Source organism: Egretta garzetta, unplaced genomic scaffold, assembly GCF_000687185.1.
Source record: "Egretta garzetta isolate BGI_Z169 unplaced genomic scaffold, ASM68718v1 scaffold720, whole genome shotgun sequence".
NCBI classification, from domain to species: Eukaryota; Metazoa; Chordata; class Aves; order Pelecaniformes; family Ardeidae; genus Egretta; species Egretta garzetta.
Window position 1 is genome coordinate 19,026 of NW_009258283.1, and position 8,450 is coordinate 27,475.

Below are 8,450 nucleotides of genomic sequence, written 5' to 3' on the forward strand. Positions count from 1 at the left end.
TCTGCGGGGAGTGCCCCTGGCAGGCAGCGCCTGTCTGCTGCCGGTGCCCGAGGGGACACCCGCTGACCCGGCGGTACCAGCGCTGTCTTTGCTTCTTCTTGCAGGATCCCGGTGCACGGCCAAGGAGGGTGCGTGTATTTGAACAAGCATTTCCTTGGGGCCTCAAGCTGCTCACTGGTCCGGCCTTATCTCTGCAGCAAGCCCCAAGCTGTGATGTGCCAGCGGTGATGGAGGAAAGGACCTTCCCCGTGCTGGGCACTCACAGCTTCGCCTCTTCCACCAGCACAGGCCAGCATGGGGATGTCCTTCCCTCAAAAGCTCTGCTGGGTTGCTCCTGGTCTGGGCCCCAACTCCCTGCCAGGTCTGGGGGAGATGAACCCGCAGGAAGGGGAGACCTTGTGGGTGCTGAGGTGTGGCTGCCTGGGCTGGGACCTTGCGTTGTGCTTTGCGGAAGGGGTTTCCTTCCCCTTTCTGGATGATCCCAGAGCTCGCCTTGCTTCCCAAACTGTTCATCTATTCCTGCTTTTGCCCCCTGGCCATGGAGCTTGACCAGCTGCTGCCAGGCGAGCTGGCTGGAGCAAGGTCGCTGGGCAGAGGGGCCCCAGCAGCGGGGTGTGCAGTGGCCCTTGGGTGGCACCCTCCCCGTTACAGGTTTGGGGGCTCTTTTGCTGCTGCAGTATTTATGAGAGCATGGTGAAGTGCCCTGGCTGTGCTGGGGGAGCTCCCTGGTGGGGAAGGGGAGGCACTGCATCTCTGCCTCCCCAGGGTGGGTGGGGATGGTTTTCCTGGGCAGGCTCCCGAGGTCCTTGCTCACCCTGCTGGGAGCTGTTGAACACTGCTCATGAATGCTGTTGGCCTGTCCTGGGGCTTGTGGAGCCTGGTGTCAGCCTGGTGGAAGAGGAGACAAGTTTGGGGGGAGAGGATGCTGAAATGTGCCTTGAGGCAGCTGGTCCCTGGGTGGCAGGGCCTGTGGAAGGATTGGGGCAGATTCCCAGGACGGTTCTCCCCTCCCCGAGCCTGGGACTTTGCACCAGAGCAAGCAAGAGATCCCGGGATGCTGACCCACGGCCTGATAGAAGGGTGCCTCGCTCACCCTCACGAAACCCAGCAGCTTCTAGCGCTGTGCTGGGGCCTGGCCTGGGCCTGTCGAGCCACAGTTGGGTCCTGGCAGAGGCCGCTGGTTGATGCAGGAACCCAAACTGCGTCTGAGGACACCCTGGTTGAGATGGGGACCCAACCACCACTACCGGCAGCATATAGATGGACAAGGCGTTGGGCGCACAAGGCAGGCCTGAGCAATATTTACATTTTCCAGGTGTCCCTTCCAATGTATTTCACCTCCACTGAGTCCCAAGGGATCTTTTGGGCAGTGCCAGACTCACCTCCTTGCTAAGCATGGACTGAATAAAAGACCCCTGTTGGACATGATGGATTTCTCAGAGCAAATTCAGGTTTCTTTGCTATCTTTGAGCTCATGTTGGCTGTGCAGGGCTGCTTTCGCATCCTTTTCACCTCAAATATTGCTCTGGAGGAAAGAGGCTGGCAGAGCAAAGGGGTGGAGAGGAGAAAAGTCTCCATTCTGGTGAAGAGGACAAAAAAAAAGATGGAATCAACGAGTGGGAGAAGATTTTCATGGAGAAGGGGTTGTACAAGTCTCGAAATTACTAGTTGTCTTCCGACCAAGAAATTACCGCCCAAAAATTCGGGGCACAGCAGAAAAGACATCTCTGGCGTGAGAGCGCTTTGTCCTTCACCCACGTTTTGTGTCCGCATGGCTGCAGGAGTGCGGGTTTGGGATGGTTTGGGGGTGTCCTGGTACTTCCAGTTCCCAAATTTTGGCGTTGCTTGCAACCCTCAAGCAAGCTGTGAGATTTTTTTTTTGCACGAAATAGCAAGGGGAAAGAAGAAAAAGCAACCAGAAATCATCTTCCTCCTTTGCTTGGGCTGGAATGAGGCAACCTCATCATCAGTTTGGCTGGGAAATAGTGGTGGGGTAGCTGCTATTGCTGGTTTTACTGGGAAAAAGGGAAATCACTCGCCCTGTGTAAGTATCCAAGAATTAGAATTTATTATCAGAGGAAGAAATGCTTTAACTTGAACTACAGCAACGCGTTCTTAATGCTCCAAGTTACAGAAAGAACCCAAATCACCTGATTTTTGTTGAGGCTTATCCATACTACAGGCAAGCCAGAGATTGTCCGTTCCTCGGATATTAAGCTCTTTCCCACCCAGCATGGCAACGCGGGGAGTTTTCAGCCTCCTGTATTCCCCAGAAGAGTAAGGTATTGTTGGTGGAGGTTTCTTCCTCCTTAATCTGGAGTTTTCTACAAGTTCCTGTTAAATATTTCAAACTTCCCCCACCATTTGCTAACTGGTTGTGCCCCTTCCTCTTTTTTTTTACTGATACGGAGGGTTGGTTACGCCACGATCACAGGGTTTAGCCTTTGCACAAAGCTTCGTGAAACTGAGACGGAAAGATTGCGTTATAGTAGAAGGTCCGGGGGAGGACTAGTTATGCTCTCATCCCCCTTCTTCATCCATTGCTGGTATTTTGGCACTAAGGAAGAGGCTGAGCCGTGAGGCTGTGAGGTGCCCACACAAGCTTTCCATTGGCGAGGTTGGGTACGAGTGGTGCCACCCATCACCCAGTGCTTTCCAGGGGTGGTGGGGTCCTGCGGTGCATCAACAGCGATGCTGCTCCAGGGAGTGCAGAACAATGTTGCACCTCTTTGAGCCTGATTTTCAGTAGAGTTTCTCCTCTTTCTGCTTTCTGCTTCTCCTGCTGTGGCCAAAGGTGCCATTTTCCATGGCTGACTCAGACGTGATGATGCTTTCGCGTTACAAATTTGTTTGAGGGGTTTTTTGCTAAATTTGTCATCTTTGAAGGGGAAAAAAAACCCCAAACCCAACCCAGACTGCTGGAGAAAACTCCTGTCTTGATTGCAAAGGAATTTGGCACTTTGCTGCTGGTTTAAGAGGATTTTGTAGGCCTGAATCTATGGGTTGGTGTGTTTGATGGAAAGCTATTCCCGCCTGCCCTGGTGGCTTAGCACCGTGTGCCTCACGTGGGAGAATCATAGAATCATGGAAAGTTTGGGGTTGGAAGGGACCCCTAGAGGTCACCCAGCCCAACCCCCCTGCAGTGAGCAGGGACACCTTTAACCAGATCAGGTTGCTCACAGCCCCATCCAACCTGGCCTGAGGTGTTCCCAGGGATGGGGCCTCCACCCCCTCTCTGGGCAACCCCCGCCAGGGTTTCACCACCCTCACTGGAAAGAATTTCTGCCTTATCTCTAGTCTAAACCTGCCCTGGTTTAGTTTAAAGCCACCACCCCTTCTCCTGTCACAGCTGTCTCTACTAAAAAGATTTCCCCCGTCTTTCTTATGGGCCCCCTTTGCAGCCTTTCAGTACTTAATCAGGTCTCCCCGCAGCCTTCTCTTCTCCAGGCTGAACAACCCCAACTCTCTCAGCCTGTCCTCGTAGCAGAGGGGCTCCAGCCCTTGGGTCATTTTTGTGGCCCTCTTCTGGCCCCGCTCCAACAGAACAGAGAAAATAAGGGTGGGTTTTGCAGATGTGCAGGTATCAGTTTCCAAATGAAACGTGTACTTTGCTTTTTTATTTCTGGCCACTTCTCTGAAATAACGAGCGCTATAAAATGGGGGGTGGCTGGAGCAGGGTGGGTTTTCAAAGGAACAAAAAAAAGGTTCCTCAGCACGTTGGTCTGTACCTTTGATAACGTCCCCTCTTGCACGGCACAGGACACGCAGAGGGAAGGAGGATTAGGGACAACGCGCGATGCAGTTGAGTTTCTGAAGCAGAACGGCCAATTTTTGGTACGATGGGGCTGTGCGAGAAAACCAATCCCCCCCAGGATCAGTGGGAGGTTTCCCCCTCTGGTATTTACCATGGACGCTCAGAAAGATCACAGTTGAGACCAGCAGGAGGCTCCGCAGCATAGCTGCTTCATAACAACATCAGTGACAGGATCTGCCTGAGGGTAAAAACATTTTGGAAGCCTTTATGGAGAAATGAGCAGTGCTGAGTGATGGAAGAAATGGCCGCCGGCATCAGGGGTGCGGCGCTGGGTACCCCTGGGTGCTGCACATTCGTTTTGCTGGTGCAATGTTAAATCGAAACGCAGCTGTGCAAGCAAAAAAAAAAAAATGCAAGACCAAGAGTTCTGCAGTCCTGAGCATAGGCAGAAAAAGGAACAGAAAAAGTGAAATAAGAGTTGCTAAGGAACTAAATGTCTTTACATCGATTTCCAGGGTAGGCAAGAGGCCATGCCAGACTGGCCATCGTTTTGGGAGATGGACCTGGAGGCGCTCAGAGGGTGAAGCATGAAACCGATGGACAAAATGTGCTTCCCCCAAGCCTCTGATTGAATTTTCTCCACCCAAAAAGCTTGGCTCTTCTCACCTCTGCAGTGCTGCTGGCTGAGGACAAGCCCAGGGGAAGGAAAGAGAAAGCAAATGGCAAAAATTGCTGCTGCCCATGGTTTCTTCTCATGGCCCTTCTGTCCAAGACGATCGCCGGTAGCTGGATCCATTATCTTGGGTGTCAGGGTGAGATCCTTCACCTTCAGTTTGGTCATGATGATGTAACCGCCATCATCCTCTGTCACTGGTGTCAAGGGTGTGCTGAAGGAGGGAAGCTTTTATGGGCAGAGGTGGTGTGGTTAGGTGAGGCTGGTGGAGGAAACCCTCACCTCTCCTCCTGCTGCACCAGCGTAGCCTCTGCAAGATGCAAGTCGCTGAGTGGTGGGCATGGCCTTTGGGGTGCCAGGGGCAGCTTACACACCTTGGCTCAGGAGGTTGGAGACCCCCCGCTGGGAAACATGAGGAACCTCAAGATGGGAAAACACTGGATGCTAAAGAAGAAAGCCCCAGCAGCCTTGATGATTTGGAAGCACTCATTCTCTTCCCAAAGACTTCTGTGCCTGACCATGAGCCATGACTGTGCTTTTTTTGCAGCCTGTTCTCACTTTGGGGAAAGCCCTACCTATCACCTTGAGTGACCTGGGTGGGTCTGGACATGCGCAGTTTGATGCCCTTTTTTTGGTTTGGTTTTTTTTTTCCTTGTGTTGCCTCTGCTGTTGCCACCACACCTCATGGCATGAAAATCATCACGCTAGCCCAGGTGCCGGCCTCCCAGGACCAGCGATGGAGGGCTACCTGAACTTTTGAAACGCCATGACCCCACTCTGAGTCATAGGGCTTGGGGTTAGCACAGTTTGGAGCGGGGATGAGTGAGAGCTGAGGTGTCCTGATGGTATTTTCTACAAATAGAAAAAAGAAGCAGCAAGACCCAGTCACTTCTTGCGACTCATGGTCTCTTGATTCCTCTTTCCTCATGGAAAGCATCATGGCCTGTGAGGGATTATTTCTTCCCCCTGGGTGCTTGGCTTGCACATGAGCATCTCTGTTGGATGCATTGTGGCTGGATGCATGTTCAACGGGTCAAGGTGGATCCCAGGCTTGGGGGTTTGGATAGATGACGATGAGCATGGCCACCTCCTCCTTCCCTGGGGACATGATGTCAGGGGGCTGGAGCACCCCCCCCACCCTTGGCATGCTGGGGGAGGGTCACACCAATCACCCCCACCATCTCCACAGCCAGCTCACCTGGGTGATGATGGTTTGCAGATGCCTAGAGCAGCATTTCTTCATGATATTTATATTAATTTTTTTTCCCTCCAGCTGGGGAGGGTGGGCAGCTTCCCAAATGGGGAGGGTGGGCAGCTTCCCCGGGGAAAAGGGCGGGGGGGCGGGGGCACTGCAGAGGGTGCAAAGAGCCTCCCAAGCCCCAACGGTCTCCAACGCTCAAAGGGGACCACGCAGAGCAGTGATGCGTACCTCCAAGCACATGTTTCCAAAAGAGTTTGAAGGCAGAAACTGGAGGGGGATGACAAGAAGAAACCATGGGTTGGACTCAAACCCCAATGCAGCCAAATAAGAACGAAACTAATGTCTTGATCTCCTGGTAAGCACCCTTGCTGCAACTTTCCCCATCTTCTTCTTTCCCTGTGCACTCCAAGAAGGCTCTGGCCCCATCTTTCCCGTATGACCCATCAAGCAGGGCAGGCAACTCCCGGTTTGGTGAGGGCGTTGGCTTAGGGTCAGGGTTTAGTGGTGGGATGGCAGGGTCAGGGGAACGGTTGTGCTTGATGCTCTTAAAGGGCTTTTCCAACCTCAACAATTCCACGGTGGGAGGGGGAGGGTGGTGTTAGACGAGGCTGTTTCACGCAGCCGACCTGATGCCCAGCATCTGCAGCCAGGTAATGTCCCCAGACCTCAAATGCTCACTTCTGCAAGCACAGCCACAGGGATTTTACTGGAACAGCTCAGAGAATCTCCCCACGTTTTTTTCTTGAGGCCTTCAATGTTGAAGAACTCTACCAGAGTTTGGGTTTCTCTAGGTTTGCCTTTATTCACAACTCAGAGTTGGGCCATCACCTCAGTGACTGGCCACGTAAAAAATACCCCTTACACCTTACAGACTTTTCCATGTGACTACACGTGGCTGCTGCAAGTTTCCACCATGTTCTCAATTCCTCTATTCTTGCTCAATCGAAAGGTCTCCATTTTCCTCCACTGCTATATTCCACCTCGGTCCTGTCACAGTTCTGCTTCATCTGGCCCATTTCAAATGCCATTGTCTTCATCCTCTGCTGGCACAAAAGCTTGGTGTTCTTCCTGAGCTTATTCGAAATTCAAAGCCTTGACCTTAGCTGCGAGACGTCCTCACCTTAGCTCTAAGTCTAAAACTCCTGCAATGCCCATTGCTTAACCTTAACGCCTCTTTGCCAACCTCTCTCAACCTCGGAGGGGGCCCTACAGGGGACAGCTGAGCAGTTTATCATGGCCTGAAGACATAATTAGATCTGCCCATACTTTAGCAACCCTACGCCAGTCTAATCTTAACCCTGGAGTTAGAGCAAGCTCTATGGAATTTTCCTTAATGGTCCCTGCTCCCAGCCCTCCTTCCCCAAGGGCTTTTCCCACCAGGTTTAAACTCCCAGGATTTGGCATGGGAGCATTTTCTCACCTCTCTGGGCTGGGTTTTTGGGTTGGTTTTTTTTCCGAGCCTCGCTGCTTTTGCTCCCCGATGGAGCTCAAGCACCTTGGAATTTTCCTCCTTAGCCTGCCGGCTTCGCATGCAAAACCATTTCAAACCAGAGCGAGCGCGGGGCCTTCAGCAGCACCCGCCCACAGGGCTCTGTGAGAACCCCCCGCTCGGCTGGATTTACTCAGCAAAAATATAATAATAGGAAAAAAAAAAAGAATCCTCTTCCTGCTTGGAAACCCTTAAGCAGAAAGTTTGATGCAAGTGAAGGCTTCTCGAGGTGGTCCTTGGCCCCTTCGCCTTGCCCAGGAGCCCGAGGATGGGAGCCAGGCTGGGCTACGGCGGAGCACGGGGCCGACGGGGAGGTGTGTTGTCTTTTCCGTCCCGTAACGATGTTCAAGCAGCACCAGCAAGTCGCTTGCAGGCTGCGTTCCCCACCAGGACGCTGAGTTTAGCAGAAAAGAGCTTCTTGGCTGTAAAAAACCAGGGCTGGCTGAGTCAGCACCGGCCGGAGAGGGGCTGGGGCTGGGGTGGGGGCGACCTGGCAGCGCGAGGTCTCATTTGGGGGCTGGAGTCATCAACTGTTTATTAATTGTTTAAATGAAAAGTGGCAAACTGAAGGGAGGGGGCAAAAAAACCTAAAACAAACCCAACATCAAACCACAAACGCCAAATTCACTACTTTTCAGCTGGTTTGATCAAAACTTTTGCCACCGTGGGTGCCCCGTCCCCCTCCCCGCTGTCGCCTCCTATTGTGGTTCTGAGTTTCTGGCTCTGTTTCTTTTCAGCTGTGTTTTAACGGCTTTCTCTCCCTTTTGCTGGTTTGTAAGTGCTTTTCTGTGCTGATTTATTTTTTCCCCCCAGCCTCTTCTAATTATATTAAAAAAAAGGACTTGGATTTGTTTCAATTAAGTGGAATTAATAGCGAATTTGGGGGAGCTGGAGTGGCTCCGCTGGGAACTACAGTGGGCTTGGGAGGGATAAAACCCGGGCAGGAGCTCAGGTGGCCCCGTGTGATCTCTTAATTCTGCAGGGGTGGAAACCACAAAGCTCTGCAGGGTCTCTTCTAAGGGCATTTTGTTGAATTTTCACCAGCGCCATTTCAGAGCCGAAAGTGGAAGAGACGTTTGCAGCTGAAATGGGGGAACGGAAACCTCAGGCTGTGAACATGTTTATCTCAAATCGGTATTTTCGTTTCTCAACTATCTGATTGCTTCAGCAACAGCAGGGCTAGAGGGTTCCCAGCTCAAACCCTGCCCAGACATAGGACAAAGTCTGGTTGGACAAAGCCCCCCCAAGTTTTGGGGGTGTCCAGGGCTGGGGAAGCACCACCCCTTCCCAGCCCACCCTCCTTAGGGCTTTTTCTCTTCCCTGCTGCTGTATG

At 52.5% G+C, this 8,450-nt stretch overlaps 1 protein-coding gene across 2 annotated transcripts in view; it reads left to right on the plus strand.

Annotated features, from left to right (window-relative positions):
- Positions 1-8,450, plus strand: part of LOC104124422 (C-type lectin domain family 2 member D) — a 20,442-nt gene that overhangs the window by 7,486 nt on the left and 4,506 nt on the right. Inside the window, exon 1 of one of the 2 annotated variants that reach the window (XM_035892137.1) lies at positions 7,455-7,510. The exons of the other annotated variant lie outside the window; for it this stretch is intronic. The gene's annotated coding sequence lies outside the window, so the exon portion shown is untranslated. Of the gene's footprint in view, positions 1-7,454; positions 7,511-8,450 lie in introns of those variants that run through there. 2 annotated transcript variants of the gene reach the window in all.